The sequence below is a fragment of the Pygoscelis adeliae genome, unplaced genomic scaffold (assembly GCF_000699105.1).
Source record: "Pygoscelis adeliae isolate BGI_AS28 unplaced genomic scaffold, ASM69910v1 Scaffold71, whole genome shotgun sequence".
NCBI classification, from domain to species: domain Eukaryota; kingdom Metazoa; phylum Chordata; class Aves; order Sphenisciformes; family Spheniscidae; genus Pygoscelis; species Pygoscelis adeliae.
This window is the reverse complement of record NW_008824356.1, coordinates 12115934-12136234: the sequence shown is the minus strand read 5'-3', so window position 1 is coordinate 12136234 and position 20301 is coordinate 12115934. Positions and strand designations below refer to the sequence as shown.

The 20301-nt window shown below is 42.3% G+C and overlaps 1 protein-coding gene across 5 annotated transcripts in view; it reads left to right on the top strand.

The window, feature by feature from the left end:
* Positions 1-20301, top strand: part of FOXN3 (forkhead box N3) — a 140461-nt gene that overhangs the window by 38516 nt on the left and 81644 nt on the right. The window lies entirely within an intron of this gene.

The window sequence follows — 20301 nt, the reverse complement described above, 5'->3', positions numbered from 1 at the left end:
GGTTAAAAAAAAGGGGGAGGGAGGTTAAGACAGTGTGTAAATTAGTTAGTGGGACTCGCTACTGCAGGAAAATGCTGAGGCTAAGGATTACACAATAGTCACCCAAAAGGTGGAGTTTTAACTACCATGTCCAGAGCTAATACAAATGCATCTGGAAGAGGATACTAGACCTCGTGGGATTTTTAGTTTTAAATCGGTCTCTCCAGTATTTCGAGTCTGGGTGGGCTTTAGTAGCAAGCACAGATTTACCGTGCTATGCTGCTCTTCCACTTTCTGTGAAACTTCCATCTCTAGCATTGGGTCATGGAAGCCCTGGACCAAACAGGCTGTTGGTTTCATCCAGTTTGGTGGTTTTGATGTTGTTATACTTTTGATAAGATTCCCCATTCTGAGTCTGAGGCTTTTTTTCCCTATGACTGTATGTTGTTTTAGTGATAAATGTGCAAACCTCTGGGGGTTTCAATGCACAGGTATATGTATATACAGTGTACTTTTTATGTCAAAAGGCAGCCTGGCTGCCAGGGAAGTTGCTCTCTCTTGTGCTTAGAAACAAAATGTACTGTTCTAGTGCAGGTGACCTATTTCCATTACAAAAGAGTAAATACAGCAACAGTGAGAGGAGAATTGCTTGAGACAACTAGTCTGAAGTGGGTTTGTGTAAGCAGTTTGACTAGCAAACACATTAGAGAAGTTCATTTTGTTGATGAATAACTTGTGGATACCAGAAGGGGAGCATTGGTAAGGTGCAGCCTGGCTCTGCTGCTCAGGGTGAAGTTGGCTGGGCTGTCACGTACACCCGTGTATCTGTTTACAAAGGAGCATGGCTTCCACCTCCGTGTTGTAAGATCATTTTTTCCTTTGTTGAAAGGGGAATGGCTGGAGAGATTGGCCATCTCAGATACGAGTGTAGATCAGAGTCTTATAAAATATCTTTCCTTTCTTTTCATCCTGACTCATTTCTCCTTTGTTGGCAATCTCCTCTTGTTAATGGTCAGAACTTGCTTTGTGGGCTCATGCATATGCTTCGGTTATGTATGGTAATTTTGCATTGCTCTGCTCTTAAAGCATCCAAGATTGCACAGCCAATGGGTCTTGCTAATACAAATGTAAATGTATTTCTTTCTTGGCTTGCTGCAGCATGCATGCACTTGTTAGATTTTCTTTTCATTAGCTTGTATGATATATTTTTTGGTATTAGATTCAATACTACATGGACTTTATTTGTGAAAGTGGAATAACTGTAGTTTGCTATTCTGCCCTTTTCAAAGGTAGTAGTTGGTGTCCAACTTTATACAACTGGTGGTTTTTTGCTTTTGTTGCTTATGGCCCCATATACCCGACTGCTGTTGCCAGTTGTTCTCTGTACTGCAGTTTTTGACCTCACTGATGGGTTCGCTGTGTTGTCTGCCTGGATAATATATATATTGCAGAGCTCTATGCCTCTCACTGGTTTTTTCTGTAACTATTTTTATCAGGATTCCATTATATATCCTTCCAAAAGAAATTCTGTTCAAACAGTGGTTACAGGCTTGATACAAAACTTCTAAGGTTAGCTTGAAGAACAAAGTTGCTCAGAACAGACTCTTTTGACACTTCAGTGTTTAGAAGTTTATATAATTCTGGGTTTTAGTCTTGTGTGGGTGTGGTGGTGGTGGTTTTTAAGACAGAATATGTGAAATTTGAAAAATTAATTGCATAGTAATGCAGATACTGAAGACTGAGTTATTAAAAATATAGTGATGCTTTAAAATGTCCATGCAGCATTGGGAATTCATAACTGATGGCAGTGCAGGATGTAGGTTCCACTAAAAGTATATGAAAAAGAGATGTAAATTTAACAAGTTCGGGGTTATTTGGATGTCATTAATTTTTATGTTTAATCTGGATTAGCAGATGGAGGAAAAAAATGTAAACAAAAAGGAATTGGGTTACTTTTAATTATGTAACTTTCCTGAAAAGACTTTTTTTTTTTCCAGGCAGCTGTCTGATCAATGGCAAAACTCGTAACAGCTCCCCAAGTATTTAAGATCTCTGTTAATTGGAGTTCCTTCTGTATATGAAAAATTGTTCTCTCATTAGCTGTTTTGCATATGAAAGATGAAGGCGACCATTTTTCTCATGAGATTAAAAAAATAAAACAATTAATTAGAATGAAATAATTCTCTAAACTTAAGGGAATTAATAACAAACAAAGCTTCTGGAGTAGCCAGCTTTTATTTTGCTGCTTGCAAGTATAACATAATGTAAAAGGAAGACTTTATACAAACACATTTATTCCATGATAGTTTAAGAGCCATAGTCAGCTATATTGCTAAAGTGATGTAGATCTTTTGGTTACTAAGTATATTCTGCTGCTTTTGCCTTCAGATGTAGAAATAGACTTGCTGAGACTTGAGGGGAAAAAAGAGAACAGAAATTTGTGCTGGAAGTGCTAGAACTGGTCTTTTTCTGTTTCACTGAGGATATTACCATCAAAACCCTGCTTTGAAAACGGGAAAGTTGTATTAATGAGCTCTGTATTTTGTAATGATATGGACCAAGAGCTTCAGGAGTTCAGTTAGTGTTGAGTGGCGTTGCCAAAAAAGTTCATTTTTGCCTATTTCTCTGCCCATTTGCCATCCTTGGTTCGCTACGGTGGGTATGAGATGCCCCTGAGAAGAGTGACTAGCGCTCTGTGGGTGGTACTCTCAGGCACTACAGTTAAAAACCCCACTAGCAGTTGCCATCTGGTCAGTTAAAACCCCCCAAACTAACAGGAAACTTTTCACAAGCTGTTTGGATCTGCTACTGAGTTTGCCCTTTGGCTACTCTAAGACAACAAAAGCCCAAAAGCATACTTGGGCTTTAACCATACCACGCCAGACAGTGGCATGCAGCAGTCTCCAGACTAGTTTTCAACCGGCTGCCTGGGGACCCTGGGAGCAGTATCTTCTGATTGCTCAGCAGAGGGTTGGTTTTGGGGTTTGGTTTGGTTTTGTGTTTTTTTTTTTTTCCTTCTTTTTGTGTTTTGTTTGTTTTTCCTTTGCAAAGTCATTTTAAGATGCTCTTGCTGCTTTAGTACAATAGCAAACTGTCCTCTCAGTTGTGCTAGTGAAGACATTTGTGTAGCTGCACTGTAAATGGGATCCTGGTGATTTGAAATTTTTTTTAAGGGGTTTGGGACTTGTCAAGGAGGGATGAGGGCTTTCTTAAAGCATAGGAAATGCAATTGAACCATAATCTCACCGAGGCTAGTTGGATGGCACAGTGCTGTGCTAGTAAAATTATGCTGCATCTGGCTCTCAAAGCAGAGTTTCTGCACAGAAGAGCATGGGGGCATCATTGTGCTTAGTGTTGACACAGGTGTGTTCTCGCAGGTGAGTGCTACAAACCTGCTTTAAAGGTTTCCTGACTTGCAAACCTGTGTTTTCACTTACATGCTATAGAAGTTTTCCAGCACCGGGTAAAGCAACAGTTGGGGAAAAGAGGTGCTGCACCTCAACTTCATGATTCCTTGGTCTTCACGAGCTTGCTGAGAGAGGGTAATTCATATGGCACAGTTCAGCAATCTGCTGCATCTCTCAGCCTATGCTCTAATGCAATACCAGTAGAGCAGCCTCGGCTGGCACAGGAGTTTGGACTGCACCGAAGCGGGCAAGCACTACCTGGGGACTCCGACCTGGGGAGAGGGGAGCGATGACAGGAACTGGTCTTCACTTGCTGTCTTCTGATTTCCAGTTTTCAAACTGTGAGGTAGAAAAGGGAGGTTGCTTTGATGCTGTAAACAAGTTAACAGTATCCCTCTGTGAACGCAGGTGCTTGGTTTTCATGGGGATGTCTCTCTGGCTCTGTTGTATTGCTGTTGTGAACAGACTTTGACACTTGGATGAAAAACTTGCCATTTTAATAGCATGTGAGGAGGAAACAAATACACAGACTCTGGCTTATCTTTCCTTGGTCGCTGACCAGGTGCAAATAATGAACTTCTTAGACTGAATTAATCTCTTAAAAGGAAATGGTTTGAAATCCATCTGGTAGAGTGCTGAAAAGCAGGCTCAATAAAATCCTAGAAAATGGACTGTGGGAAGGAGTTTTCTGTTGGCAGAAAGCTGAATTGGATGGCCTAAGGAGAGTCCTCTGTCTAAAATTTCTGACACAAAGGCAAACAGAAATAAGCGATGGATCCTGAGCACAAGGTTTGCAAACTGCATTTTCAAGAGATGGAGAATTTAAATGCACTTGTTCCAACTGATGTTCTGTAACACAATTCCCTGAGCAAGGTGTCGCACTGTGGGTGGCTTTAGTGTGGTGGGGGAACCTAACATTCAGAGGACGGTAATAGGCACAGAGCTAAGCATACTTAGTACCTATCTTAATTCAAAAGCCACTGAGGCACCGCCTGACTCAAGCTATGGTGCAAATGAAGGACAATTATAACTAACTTCAGCTCTGTGTTCAAACCTGCTATTGATGTCTGTGAGCGGAGCTAAATGACAAGTTCGTACTGCGTGGCTGTTGTGTACCCACACCGTTTCTAGAGGGTACTTGCAGTAACAGACTGTGATTTTTTTTTTTTTTTTTTTTCTGCAGCGATAGTCAGATGCTGTCTGAGCGTGCCAGAGAGTATGCCTTTTTACCCAGAAACCTTGGGTGTTGCCTTTTTGCACCAGCAGTAGATTCCCTAAATCTAGTGAGACCTTGTGTCTTGTGTGCTGGCTTCTGCAGGAGTCTCAGAACCTGACAGCCTGTCTCTTACTGATGCTCCACAAGAAGAGTTGATCTTTCAGGAGAGTGAGGCGAGTTTTATCTTTTTCCTTTTTTAATGCTAACATATTCTTTATAGCACACATGCTTGCAGATGCCTAAAGGCGTGCAGTAGTGAATGAGGGTGTGGATGTAGTCACAATTGTGTTTAAACTCCAGAGCGGTCCTTGGGGGTACGATGGGAGCAACGTATGTCTCATCAGATGGAGTTTCTTCTCTTGTCCTTCAGCTTCAAGACAGTAGAAGACACTACAATATCTGTCAAAACTTTATGTGGACTCTTGGTGATGCAGTCCTACCAGCTTGAAAAACTTTTGAAGCTTTTGGCTTATTTTGCCTGAATCAAAGCTCAAGGTTAGCCTTAGGTTTGCTGGAAACGAACATCCATTGGAAGTAGCTTTTTTTGTGGTTTTGTTTTAATGCACTCACTAGATTGAAGTTTCCAATTACAGGAAAACTAATTTTGCTTTCAGGTCTGGCTGGGAAGTGGTCAACACTGATAGTCCCTTGGTAAGAGAAGTCATTGTTCCTTTTTGGCACTACCTGCAAATACAGTCATTAGCTGAAAAGCAGCAGGCTTTCTTAAATCTCCTCTTTGTTCGTTATTCTTCAGGAAATTGTATTCTGGAATATTTCTTAAACAAAGGCTGTCCTTTCACCACACTGACTTGGTCCTGTCATGACGACGCGTTCCTCGGCGGCGGCGTTGCCGCAGTGCCGGAGGTGAGGTGTGCATGGTGCTCCTTTGCTTCCCTCCTCCTTCCCGCCGCTGGCGGAGCTCTGGTAACGCCGGCACTGCCGGTGCTGCCCTGCGTGCCCGGCTGGCAGGGCTTGGCCCAGCCACAGTGCCCTGCACGCCGCCTGGCCCTCCACATGCCCACAAACTTGTGGAGCTCCTTGAGCAACAGTGAAGTGATTCTTTGGCTCTGCGAAATCTTGCTGCTCATGCTGTGCAATTTAAAGGCAAAATGCTTCCTGCTAATTATTAACAGTTACTCTGTAGGAACAGACTCATTATAGGGGTGCTGAACCCTGGCCCGCCGTCCTTTTCAGCACCTGAACAATGCGAGGGGGAGGGTGAAGAAACGGTGAGAGAAACTGGAATGCTGGCACCAATTAGTCCCGAGATTAGTCCTGAAAGAGGATTGCAATTTCAAGGCCAAAAAGAGTGGGGAGTGGGTAAAAGGATTTGAAATGAGATTATAGGACCTAAAAGCGCCTTTCTTTTGTTAGGGAAATAATTCAGCAGTTTTGCTCAAGCCAGTGAGACAATCCAGTTTAGTGGCTGAAGTAGGAGATGTGTGTCCTGTTGCTTTTTAAGGTTCTTTAACTAAGTTGATCCCCAGTTGCATTTGTTAGTGCTTCCTGCGAAATCAAAGTGTTTTCAACAAACAAACAAAAACATGGAGGAAAGCTATTGCCGCATCAAAAGGCCTGTTGTTTTTCAGGAAGCTTATTTGTATTCTTTAAAAGGGAAGCCAAGGAAAGGAGGCAGAATGAACTCCCTTTTTTTCTTTGGGGAAACGTTATTCCTGGTGGTTACTATGAGACCGGCACCGGAGTCACCTTTTCACCACCCATCCTACAGATGAGTTTCAGTGCTGTTTTTTGCTTGTTGGCCTGCTCAGAGATGCAAATCAGGCAGTTCCTACTTCAGTTAAAAGCACCGTCTCCTGTCAGTGCCATAGTGGTGTACGTCATTCTCTTCCTCCGGGAGGGAAGCAGGCACTAAGCCTTGCTGCCCTATTGAAGAAACCATGATACACACTCATGTAACAGTAAGCGTTCTGGGGCTGAAGACTGGAGCTTGCTTGGAGACAGCAGAAGAAGAGGGCTTTTCCCCCTCCCTCTCCCTCCAGAAAGAGAATTTCAGAAGGGAGAATTACAGGAGAGAATTACAGACATTGTGGATTCGATAGGAAATATTTTGGTTTAGTACATTCACGACTGCAAGACTGCACGAAATGGTGACTCTTTTTCTGCCTTTCCCAAGAGGGAAGCTGTTTCTCTTGGGGTGGCATAAACTCAAAAGGTGTGGAGGGATCGTGAATGTATCCGTTACCAGCTTTTTTTTCTTTCTTTCCTTTTCTTTTTCAGTGGAACTTTTCGGTGTGAAACACCTGGCTCAAAAGGCATGCTTTCAGTTTGCTATGCCCACAGGTTTAGGGGAGTTTCTTGATGTGGAGGAGTAGTGAGTTCTGCCGTGCTCTAGATTTCCCTTAACTGCTGCGTTTCACGCGAGCCCTTATTAAACCTGCTTTCATAGGCAAATGCTTATAGTTGTCTTCCAGTGTGGCACTGAGAGGTTAATGGGCATCATCTTGCCATTCATGCTAGCGTAGCATGAATAATGGGCAAGATCGTGTTGTACGGGGAATATACTGTTTGAGAAAACCACTGTTTTAGTAGAGGGGACCTTTTTTCTCTAGACAAAAACATTAAAATAGGACATTCTGTGCTCTGTTCTTGGAGCTGAGCTGTTCTCTTTGGACTTGTTTATAAACAGGTGTTTTAATTCCCATCCAAAGCACTTGTTAAATGCTAAATTTTTGTCCATTTTGGTTTTTATTCCATTACGCTGCTTTCATATAATCTAGTGTATCTGACCTGCTGCTTTATATCATTCACAACCTATTCTAGAGTCCCTCCAAGAAAAGAGGGAATGAGAGACCAAGAGACAAACCCGCCAGTAGAGTTTCCATGCAGACAGGGAGAAGGGGGATTGGTGACGAAACGCAAGCTCTCGTCCTGTCCATGGGACTTGTCTAAATGGCTTAATAAAGCTTTAGTTGTGAAGTTGTCCCGTGCTGAGATGCTAAAGGCTCTACAAAATAGCCATAAACTTTCTGAAGTAGAATAAAGACAATAATAAAACCCAAAAGGGATTCAGCAAAGGAGATAATGTGGAGGAGACAGTTTAGGCAGGGGTTGGCAGTGAAAACAGAATGGTGAGTCCTCTTCGTAGGTCAGCAAAAATGGTTTGAAAAGGGTAAAGAGTGCACTGAGATGACAATTTCTGCTGATACCGTCCAAGTCCTGCTTCATTTCAAGTCATGCTCCTCTGTGATGTAAAATTTAGGCCCACAGATTTCTAAAAAGGTGGTTGAGCATGTTCCAGTTGAACTGAGAGCCGCAGGTGGTATTTGCTGCACCCAGCAGAGGCAGCTATCTGGATGGTTCAGTGCTGCAAATGGCTGGGCTTGCCACTTTCCAATTTATGCCTATTTACTTTCAGTCCTTTGTGTGTTGGTGGGAAAATTCAGCGATGCACTGTATATGACACTGAAAAAAGAGACTTGAAGAGACTTGACTGTCAATGAAACCACTAACATGAGAATTAACTGGAATGGTTTGGCAAAATCATTTGTTCTATCCCACCCCCCTCCCCGATTTGTCAGAAGTTACATTAACACGTGAAGAAAATATTTATGCTTAATTGGTTGTAGTAAATGGATGCACTATAAATTAATTGCCTCTTTAATGTTTAAAAGGTTATGTCCCGTTCATTTTTTGACTGATTAGTATCATTTCACTAGAATGAGAAGCGTGAGGTCATCTGATGTTTGAAAAGCGTAGTTTGTTACTTTCTCTGATTTGCTGCTTTAGAGGGCACAAATGCTATCTGGGGATGTCAGGGTGTCAGTGTCTCTTTCTAAACACCAGTGAACCATAATTAATTGTTTCCTGTAATCTAACTCACTGATTTTCTATATTTGAGGTGGTCCAAGGAACAACTTTACTCCAGGGATTAATTATGGAGAGAGAGTGAGAGTACACATACACTCATGAACATATTTTTGCTAGTTAATACTAATGAGGATTTTTTGCAACCGCATGGCAGACACTGATTCAACTGGAAGGAGAATTACACAGTATCTGACAGATAACCATGCCCGTCCTTAGCAGCTCCTTTTGGTGCCCGCAAAGATTGTGCTCTTTGTTAGTGAAATACCTCCATTTTTGGGATTGCCTACCAGCAGATGGACCTCCCAGAACCTCTTGCTTTGTCAAGGAGAGAGCTTGTGGTTTCCTCCACTGGCTGTTAAACCAGAGCTGTTTGGCGAGGGGCAGAGAAGATTGCTGGATTGTCATACTTGGTTTTATTCTTTAATTTTCTTGAGCTTTATCAAGAGAGAGTGAATGGCCTAGACTGTCTCTCTTGGCTTTGTGTTTTGGCACAAGGTTGTTACCAAACTGCTGTTTAGATATTCCACGCAGAAGCAGTAAACTTAGATATTTGCAACTTTTTGTGACTTTTTCATGTTTGTAACGATTTTTTTCAACCTTCCCCACATGAAGTAGCAGCGGATAAAGTAGAGATGTAGAAGCCAGTACCTCGTTGCAAAAGCAATTGCCTGCTCACCTTCCCCTTTCCTCATACAGCCTTTATTTCTACATCTCTGCTTTCTGCTGAGAATCCTAGAGTAAAGAGCAATGTTTGTACGCCCTGTCTTACTGAGTTGTGTCCAATTTCTGCGCAAACAGCAGAGGAGAAGCAGCAAATGGAAGGAAACATAGACCAGATCGCAGATTCCACCAGGGAAGCCAAGATTTGTTGAAATAACAAATGGTGTAAGGCAGCTTCTGGAAAAGTAGCCTCCTTCTTGGTAGAGATGCAGCTTCATCAGTCATATGAAGAATAGCTGGCTTAAAGGTAGAGGGGTGACTTCTCGAGATAAATTATGCGAATGTCAGCTTTTCTTTTCCTTAGTGAGTTCCTTCATTCATGCAGGTGATATTGTAACTTGAGAAAATTATTAGAATATTATTAAGTACAATATTATTATTCTCAACAGGCTGAACAGCTGTTCGGAGAGGTAAGGATGAGGGATAAAGATGCACGCTGAATTTTATTTCCCATTACAGGTGGGAGGTTTATTTTTCTGCTAAGACGAAAGTGGCTAAAGATAATTTAAAAATGAGTCAAAATGAAGTCCTCTGAGTATTTGTTTACAGTTATTTTTGCAGAACGTGTGAGATTCATTATTTCATAGCTCTGCCTCGAAAATGTTAAGTATAAGGTATCGGGAGTAGGGTGCTGTGGTTATTGCACTGTAAAAATAACAAGGAGTGCTCTTCTTCTGGAGACCAGAGAAGTACAGCTCACATACAGTTCCCAACCACAGTTCAGTGGGGCTTCTTCATTTTGGCAGAGGCTGTAAAGAGGGAAGAGAATTCTGCAGTGTAAATACCTGTGAGGTCGCATCTGTTCTGCCCCTTGAATTTGGGGCTTTGTTGAGTTGAAGACTCTTCTAGTATAAATGGAAAATTCCTATCTTCTCCTGACTGGATTGGGCTGATAGGATAGAATTTAGTCAAACTTGTGCCATTTGCTTTAAATTTACTGTACAGTGGAGGGCATATTATAATTCTGCTTTTAATTTCCTCTGCATCCAACCTGAGGCATTTGGGATCTGTTTAGGAGAAACGCTGAACTCTCCTAGGTACAACTAACGTCAGTCAGTGATGAGGAGCCGTAATACGATAGCTGTGTGGGTTGTCAGCAGGGGCCTGGAGTTGGGAGGTGGGGTGTCCAGGGGCTGGTCCTGGTCTGCCATGGTTTACTGGGTCTTTTGGAGGTACATTGTGATCTGTATGTTTTCCTTTCTGTGAATGGAAATGGTATTTCTGTAGCTCTGTGGGTGGGAGGATTGATCTAGGTGATGTCTCTACAATGCTTCTGAATGCAAAAAATACTATATTCTCTTCCCTCTTTTGACACATGTGTAGACTCAGACTGTGAGGTGAAATAGCCCAGTGTTAGGTGCTGTCGTTTCCTGGGGGGGGGGGGGGGGGGGTGGGCGCCCCCCCCCCCATCCCTAAAATACAGCTCTGAGTGCTTCAAACTGGGTAATCACAGGAATGTGAATGAGTGAAAACTGACAAATTTTTATACTAAATTTTTTATGCCTTAGCAGTTTATTTCTAAAAATGTATCTCTAAGGATAACTTCATATTTATGCATTAAACTTTTGTGTTGGTGATAGAAGCACCCACAAACTGTCTATCATTCATCTTTTGAGCACCTCGCACACTGTGCAGTATGATCCTCAGGCACCGATCTTCTGGGGGATAAGAGCATGACCATTGAATGCAGGACTCGTGTGGTAGATACGCATGAAGAGAGAGAATTGAGATTAATCAAAAAATGTAATTGGGGCTTTCCAAATATGTGAGTATTTGACTTCTGTTTTGTTATTATTATTATTATTGTCATGTTTTCTGCTTTTACATAACTTTCTGCTTTTACATAACTTTCTGACATGTGCATCAAACGCTTTGGAGTATGGCCCAGTGACTGCAAATCTCTGCATGCTCCTCTGCAGCAGTGCTGCAGAGCCTGTAGGCACATTAAGCTTCCCAGGGAAAAATACCCTCAGCATCTGGGAGAGGTTAAATGTTCCAGGGGAGAGGTTAAACATTCGTTTTGTCCTCTGCTTCTGTAATTCCAGAAGCCAGGTTAGTTCTGAATCATCTGAACCACATTCATTCAAGATTAATGAGAAAGACCAAGTATGGAAAATTTCAGCTGGTGAGTGCCTTGGCTTTGAGCAAGTGGTGGAGGGGGAGTTCATACTGGCAGCAGCCTGCGGGTCATGCTCAGTTTTGAGTTTCCTTAGTACTTAAATTGGTGAAATGGGGAATCACACCATACTGGATAAACAAGAATTTCAGCAAGCGACATGAAGCATTTTGGGGGGGGACTTAAAGGCGTCCCCTTCCTTTTTCCCATCTATTTCTGTTTCATTGGAGATCAGATTTGCCCTTTTGCATATGCACATGTTTATAACTTTATGCATGTTCAAGGTATATTGGTGTCTTTAAAATCAACAAGCGGTGTATTCTCACTAATGGGTGACAAGCTGTTCTAGCAGAGATGTGCATATCATTAATCTCAAGTCCGATTGACTGACAGGCCATGGTTAAGCCGTGGTTAGAAATGTGAGTGGGAGCCTCATGTAGAAACTATTTATGAAATCCAGGCAGGTCTACCAGCAAAGCTGTGTGAAGTTCTGCAAAAGTAATAAACAGAGAATTCAGGACTAGAATAACAGAAGTCAATTGGGTGATCTTGGGCTTTTTAAAAATTTAATCAGTTTCAGTTTGGGAGAAATGCTTCTTTTAGTAGAGCTTTAGTGTTGTGCCTGGGTGGCAGCTCTGTGGTTTCACTGTGGTTCAGTTGCTCAGGTGGTCAGCGTGGAAGGTGTCTGTGTTATAGCATTAACTATCAAAGCAGACTCTTTACATCAAGTTGAAAATGAAGGTGAGCCTAGATATAGGCAATTGCTAGGACTCATTTATTTTCTGGAATCTGAGATAAAGACTTTTTTTCTTCCAGTGCAATTCAAACCTAGTAAAACCAAAACAGAAATTAACCTCTTCTTCCCCCTCACTTGTTTTGCAGCAAATGAAGGCTATCATCAGAAAACTGGAACGCTCCATTTCGGATTTTGTAGAATAGAAGAGAATCAAACTTCTCCCCACTGGCCAGGTCAGCATTTGATGCTGCTGCGGCCCAAAAGAGACCACGATCCTCTGTGGTCTCAGAGGCTAATGGCTGGCTGTAAACAGGATCTTTTATTCATCTGGGCTTCAGGGGACTGACCTGTGGTGCCTGCATGAGCTGGCACAGGCACACTCCGTAGCACATGAGCAAGTTTAGATAACTCTGAAGTTTCCCCAGCCAGACAACCACCAGTTTTTCATCCAGTGATAGGTAGTCTAGGAACCATTTAATAGCAGTTGTGAAGTTAGGAGAAACACAGCACTACAGCATGTGAAGTAACCTTCAGTGCTTTTCCTTACTTCAAAACCAGGAAAGCAGGAACAAGTAAAGTAACAACCCATGCTCTAGAAGTGAGCTGTGTTATTCCTTCTTTAACTACGTGCACTTCAAAAGACTATTCCCTCACCTATTGTGTTGTTACTTAACAATTCTTTATTCCTCCCAGAGATATGTAGACTGTGTCGGTAAGAACTTACTCCTGTTTTTAACACAAAAGAAGAAAAATAAAACTGAGACAGAAAGGATGAAATGACTTGCCTGAAGTCACTGTGTGATTCAGTGGTAGAGGCAGAATTAGAATTGGAGGCTGATAGCCGGCATCTCCCAATTCCCAATGGAGACAAATCTTTTTTAATTAAAAGTAACATGGGACGGTTGTCTCACCATGAATTTTCAAATGTATCTGGACTTTTTCTTATTTCAGTATTCAGCCTAGAATTACAATGTGTTCACAATAAATGTGTTAAAATACTTAAACACAGAGTAGTGAGAAATTTGCATTTTGCACTATGGCTGGCATACCTCAAATAACCATCTCCTTTAAAACAACAACTCTCTAGAAATTACAATTTTTTTTATTTATTTAAAGAACAAATCCTCCTTTGTCCATAAATATATATTCAGCTCTCAGCAAAGACCAAAATTCTGGCTGAAGGCTACAGAGTCTCACCAAGGGGACAAGAAGGCTTCATATATCACATCAGCAGTGAGAGGTGTGTTTTGAGCACGACAGCAGAGTAACTGATGGGCTCCGAAAGACACATTACCATGTTTTTCTTGAAATTGGGAATCACCCTTTTTATCCGTAATTCTGGAAATTTGTGTGATTCAGTGGTAGAGGCAGAATTAGAATTGGAGGCTGATAGCCGGCATCTCCCAATTCCCAATGGAGACAAATCTTTTTTAATTAAAAGTAACATGGGACGGTTGTCTCACCATGAATTTTCAAATGTATCTGGACTTTTTCTTATTTCAGTATTCAGCCTAGAATTACAATGTGTTCACAATAAATGTGTTAAAATACTTAAACACAGAGTAGTGAGAAATTTGCATTTTGCACTATGGCTGGCATACCTCAAATAACCATCTCCTTTAAAACAACAACTCTCTAGAAATTACAATTTTTTTTATTTATTTAAAGAACAAATCCTCCTTTGTCCATAAATATATATTCAGCTCTCAGCAAAGACCAAAATTCTGGCTGAAGGCTACAGAGTCTCACCAAGGGGACAAGAAGGCTTCATATATCACATCAGCAGTGAGAGGTGTGTTTTGAGCACGACAGCAGAGTAACTGATGGGCTCCGAAAGACACATTACCATGTTTTTCTTGAAATTGGGAATCACCCTTTTTATCCGTAATTCTGGAAATTTGAGAAGCTTTTTTATCCTTTTTTTTTTTTTCTCCTTTCTCTCCCTCTCTATTTTCTTGCTTAATTACTTATTTAAGTGGAGACAGTGGCAGGAGAATGGCTTTGGCTATTTGGAGAATGTAAAGATTTGGCCAACTTTCCACTTCATCCTTCAAAAAGTAACATTAAATGTTATTTTCAGGCGTTTCATTCGTGAATAGCTTTCCTGAGCAACTTTTCTTTTGTCTTTAATAAAAATTTAGATGTAATCCCTCTGGCAGTTGTGTCATACAGGAAACTCATTTAGAGTGTGCAAGAGATCAAAATTTTATTATTCACTCAAAAATGTGTTAGACACCCTAGAGAAACCAGGAAAGACTCTATCTAGGAGCTTAAAGTCTCAATCCCACATGTCACAGTAAGTGAGAGATACCAAGAGACAATAAAAGTGGGAATTACAGAGGAAAGAGAAGCATTACCAGAATATTAGATCAGCCTTCATAAATTTAAAATTATTATTGTGAATACATAAATCTCTTTAAGAATAATGTTTTGTCAGTTATGGAAAATTTGAGAAGATGGAGTAATGGATTTATATATTTAAAACCTCTGAAGTAATCAGTTTTCATTAAAATAAGGAAATACCTTAACACGTACCTTCCAGATACTTTTTGATGTATTGTCATTAGCCCAGGTTAGTAGAGGTTTTTTCCCTTTGATTGGAGAGGAAGCTTGCTTGCCTGTTGCTAGGTGATCGCTAATTGTGATATTAACTGCCAGCAAGCTGCTGGCAGGGATTATAAATTTTTTTTTCCTTGTTAACAAAACGCATGTGTTAGAGGTGCAGCAGTATCTAAATGCTTCTGTATTGCTCAGAATTTATAATGGGAGTGATAAATTCTTTAATACAACTATGGTTATGTACCGAGGTGTAGAGCATTAGCCCCTCTTTGCAGTGCGGTAGTCTTGTTAGCCCCCGTCCAGTAATGGCATCAGAGTTGAGTGTAGAAAATGAGACTGATGTGGCAATAGAAGGATCTGAGCTCTCTGGTGCAAGCAAGTGAAGAGCTGACAAGTGTTAGAGGAGTCTTCAATCAGAATGAGATGCTGTCTGTCCCATGTTTACTCTGCAAGCTTGTGGCAGTGTGGTTTGGACCAAGTGACCTCCTCCCGTGCCATCCGACAGCCGCTCTGCAGACTGTGTTTGTGCAGCGTGGGAGCCAAGGGGGCTGCTCATTGCTGTAGTCATGAGTATTTCTCATGCCTTATACAGGGTGACTGCCGTAAGGAACTACTACTCATCTTCCAGCATCAAGGGATGCTGTATTCCCACAAAAGTATACTTAAGCTTTTTTCTCAGTTACCACCCCATCCTAAATTTACTTCTCAAGGAATGGTAAAAACTTGGTTCTTCCAGCTTAGTTGGACATCCATTTATATACCTTATGGTAGCAGTCTGAGTCCAACTTGCATCAGGAGCTGAATGTACTTGTCAAGAGTATCGTTCCCCCCCTGCCACTAGATACAGAGTTGCATGGGCTACAGCCAGATAAAGGCACCTACAGCTATTGTTATCTCAGCAACTTCAACATAAGAATAATTGTGGTTTAGCTGCTTTTCAGAAACTTTTGGAGGTGAGTTTCTATACCTGCAAGACGCTCCGTTGGTTACTCTTTGACAAAATGGTTTGTTGTTTCTAGGTTGTTGTCCTTGACATTTCCTTCAGTTCACTATTTGTCAGAGCTGTAGGTGAGAGTTGCAGAGAAGTATTTTGCACTGTGGATGATTGGTAATGGAGTACTTGCAGTGTGGGTACAGCGAAGCCTTCATTCCCTTCGTCTGGCAGCTGCAGCTTCTGGTCCTGGGAATTTTCAATTATATTGCTGTCCTGATAACTGCTGTCAACCGTGGGGCAAAGGGTGCTCTCACATCCACTTGTTGTGCATTACTGGGAACTTACTGCACTTGTCAAGAGAGGAAGAGTTGTATTTCTTCCTGCCACACCTTTTTGCAAAATCTGTGGGCTGAGCTGTATGTAGAGGCGCTTCAGTCAATCATCTTTGCTTGTGCCTATCATTTTTGCCACTGGTAAGGGCTGGAGAGGGGATCCTCTGTGTCACTGCAGCCTGTTTGTGGTCTGGCAGCTGTTTGCTTACTGCAGGCTCTGTGTTGGGTATATTGTGTGCAACAGCTTGTTAGCTTACAGCTGACACCGTTCATCTTTCTGCCCCTTACCGAGCTGTCCTGCCCTGTACTCCAAGCTTTCCTGAGAGCCAGGGTGTGCTTTGGCACCAGCTATGCACCAGTAGCTGAGCCCACCACCTCTTGGCTGTGGTGGGCTGAGGTGTGTGTGGAGCATCTTCCCTGCTTCCCCACTGAGCCTTCCTTCTTTGGTTTTTTGGGTTCATGTTTCAGTGGCCTTTGAAGCGTGCGTTCGGGGAGGGGTGGTGGTGGTGGTGTTGCCTTGTTTGTTTGTTTTCCCCCCCTTTCTGTGTCCTCCTGCTTGCCATCACCCTCTGGACCTATTTGGTAACACAGTCATTGGCCTACATTTATTGCCTTTCTTCTGTGTTTTCATCATCCCTTAATTGTGGTGTGTAGTCCCACACAATTGAATTTGTTTTGAGTTTTTAGTTGTTTGGGTTTTTTAAATCTATTAATCAGGCCTCTCTGACAAAGAGGCCTGTGAGAGTTTTTGGCATAGTTGTGAAATACTGCAACAGTGAGAGAGCATTCATACCCTGGATTTTTTTTTAGCGCTTGGCTTTAAGAACTGCAGTCTCCTTACTCTAATGTGAATTCCAGAAGACAAAGGATTTATATTTCCTTTTTTAAGTCTCTTGAAGCCTACACACCTTTTAAAGATTTTTATAAATGTGTGGCATACATTTTGGTAGAAATACTTAATGGGAGGGGTCTCACATGCATTATTGCTTCTGCATACCCTGGGAGCTCCTGGTTGGGCTGGCTGGCTGCCACGAACCCTTGCTGGCTGGCCAGCCAGCCCTTCACGTCGGCCTGGTTTCCAGCACAAGTGGTGTCCAAATCAACACATTCCCATGGAATGTTTTAGATTTCAGCAAAGCAACATTTTCCTGTGGAAAAGCCTTCCCTCAGAAAAATCCCTGCTAGCCCTTGGTCAGGCAGCTTCCCATGCCTGGGGCCCTGCGGCACAACGAAGTTTCCTACTGGTTGTGTCATCAGAGGAAAAACAGTTCATCGCTTGCCTTGAGCGGAGTCCCACTTGTGGTAAAAAATCGATAGCGAATCCCCAGGAAAGGTTGGGTTTGATCAGGGGTGGCTCCTAGTTCCAGGTATCTCATTTCACACAAGATCACGGGTTAAACACTGTTGGTTGTCAGTTCTCTCAGCTGCTGGTTTTCAGCAAGCATGTGAATACTTCATTTGCTTCCTGTGGTGGTGCATGGATGCTGCAGTGACAATGACTATGACTGTGCTTCAGAGGGAGGTGGATCCTGCACTGGATGGACGTGAACTTGCACCCCCGGATCCTGTTTTATGCATTTGCTGCAAGTACTGTTGCAGCCTGGATATCCCTTTGCTGAGGGTCTGCTTGAAACGGTAGTATTTTCTGCAAATCGAACCAACGGTCCTTGACAGGTAACTGTTGGCGTTTCACGTGTCATCTTATCCATAAACTATACTAATTCATGTTCTTTCAAGATGCTAGTTTGAAATGTCAGCTCTTTATGATTGATCCAAGTCCGCCTCCTCCCTCCCCAAGTGCCCTGTGCTCATCTGCTGCTGCTGGGAGTTAAGTCAGTCCAAACCTGTGCATAACAAAAATGTATTAGACCACAAGTTTCTTCGCGCTGATATAAAAGTTCAAACTAGTTATGGCTTTTCTTCTAGTAGCTGTGTGGGGATTTATTAGAAATTAAATATTACTTTAGTCAGTGTGTTTAGTTGATAAGTTTGGGGAAAAACTGCCATCAATAATGCTAACTGCATAAATATTAATCTTATAGCATGTATTGATTACAAAAGAAATACCTAAAACCAGATTTTGCATTTTTATTTTGCCTAAATACAGAATATGCTGTTACTTCTCTAGGAGAACCAGCCACTCTTCTCCAGTAGCTTACAGATTACACCGAAGAAACAACTCATTTGAAAAACTGCCTGGGATGGACCCAATGGTTTTTTGTTATAGATGGTCTTTAGAACAATGAACTTCTTAAAATGGTTTCTTAATCTGGAACAGGGATCAAGCAGCTTTTGAACACTTTAAAGTGAGAGATAGCTTAACTCCGTCATTTCTCAACTTGAAATATGTTTTAATAATTAATACCATCTGAGACTTCATGTGCAAAAGTTTGGGAACAGAAAGAGAATTTATCCAACACAGATCAGGCATAGCTAAACCTCAGCAAAGCCCTGCAAACTCAGAAATTTGTTGTTTGAAAGGCTTGACCGGTCGCTGCGGTACATTATTTACATGCTTGAATTCTTTAGCTTCCTTCCCTGGGAAGGCACAGTTAATTTTCTCAGTTCATATGGGTTTGTGCTGAATCAGATGGAGTTTTTTATGAGAGCCTTGGGCCTTTTTTCAAGTTGGAAAATAAGATAAATCACTATGGCTTTGTTTCTCTAGTGGAGACATTTTGTCTGTTCAAATATATATGCTTTTCCCTCTTCTTTCTTTAACCCTCTTCCACCCACGTACAGGCATACAGCGGCCTGGGAGTAAATTTTTTCTATGGCTTCATTTCAGAATGTCACCATTTTTTTCTTGGGCTTTTGAGGAGCATGTAGTTGCCATAGTGTGATTTCTGATTTCTGTGGCAAATTTGTACAGTATGAAAACTACACTGCACCTTTCCACTTGTAGCTTGATGGGTCCTGTCCCAGAGATTATCCTGGACTCTGATGCGCTATAAAACTGTGAGCCTGTCCTACAGGAGTGTGAATGCCCTCAACAGCTCTTGACCTTCATGTGAGTTGAGGAGCTACACTTGAAGAGTTGGTGCTTACTATAAGGAGTGCAAACAATGGGTTACATTAAGCCCTATGAAGTGAGCGTGCGTATTCAGACGAGTGCATGCCCCAGCGCACTCCAGCACTTATGAATGTAGACCTACTTAACTTCTCTTTGGTCATTTTGGTCTCTCTCTCTCTCTCTCTTTCAACTCCCCTTTTTGTTCAGGAGTATCAAAGGCTTTTATTACTCATATAATTGCTTTGGATCCTTTTACAGTCCGTATTTTAACACAGTGAACTTTTCATACGTTAGCACAAGAGTCTCTGCAGAATAATTGTGAAAGCAGTGTGGTTTTTATATATGGCGTTTTATCAGAACTTTGCTAATGCTGTCAATGAAATAGACAACATCTGTTCTCCATTTCATTGCATTTTGCGTAGTGGTAGTCAACACACGAGGAGACAAAAGTAACTTTGAACAGAAATGGCGTGTGGGGCTTGGTTCGCATTTTTGCATCCAAAGAGGAAGGTGGATTACCTTAAAAAGGCAGAGTGCCTTACAGTGATTTACCGAAGGATATTTAGTCCCTTGCTTTTAATTTGTGCTCGAATTTGGGCATAGGACAATTATTTATATATCGATAGCATAGTTTCATTATACTAATTTCAATAAAAGCTTAGTCTATTAAAATACCTATGATTGTCTTCAAGCTTTAGAGGACTTTGAAACCTGTTTCATGACTACAGGAACGACCCCCTGGCAATCTGTCTCTTCCACCTGCCTTGACAACACTGCAACAAATCTTTTCCATGTTTTTAGTTATTTCCCCTAGGTACTGTGCTCTTAAAATACTTGCTGTGCCTGAGCCCTAGGATGTGATCAGTGAACTCCTACAGGCAGTGCCTCTCCCGTCGAGGACTCCCCACGCCAAGAGCAGCAGCGGCGGCGGCACTCTTGCTCTGGGCAGCACCGCCTGTGGATTTCCCTGGGGAGGGCGAGCTATGCTGTACTGGAAGGAGGGGCATGCCTGGCCATCAGTCATCTGCACTGTTAAGAAAAGAGCAAGGTTACCTTTTATGTCCAGGAAGTTTGGTCCTTCTGCCAACAGATGCGGGCTATGGGGCAGCTGCCATAAGGAAGAGAGCTTGTTCTGGTGTGGTGGTGTCAGTGCAGCGGTGCTCCGGTGCCTTTGTGGGAGAGGAGGGGCGCGGGCGGCCATCAGGCACTTCCTGGCAACCTCCCCTCTTCTCCGGCTCGCTGGCACCACAGGTTGTTGAGTGGGTGCTCCACAGTCCTGTTGCCCACAGCACCGTGGGGCTGCTCCGAGGCAGTGAAGGAAACAGGGTTTAGAGGATCATACGGATGTTCCCTCTTCCTCTTTCTTTTCCCGCGTTTGAATTTGTTCTTCGCCTTCAGCCGCACTTGCCATAGGAGAAGCCTGCCAGAGGCCATTACTTTCGGGCAGCCTCTGCACGATCA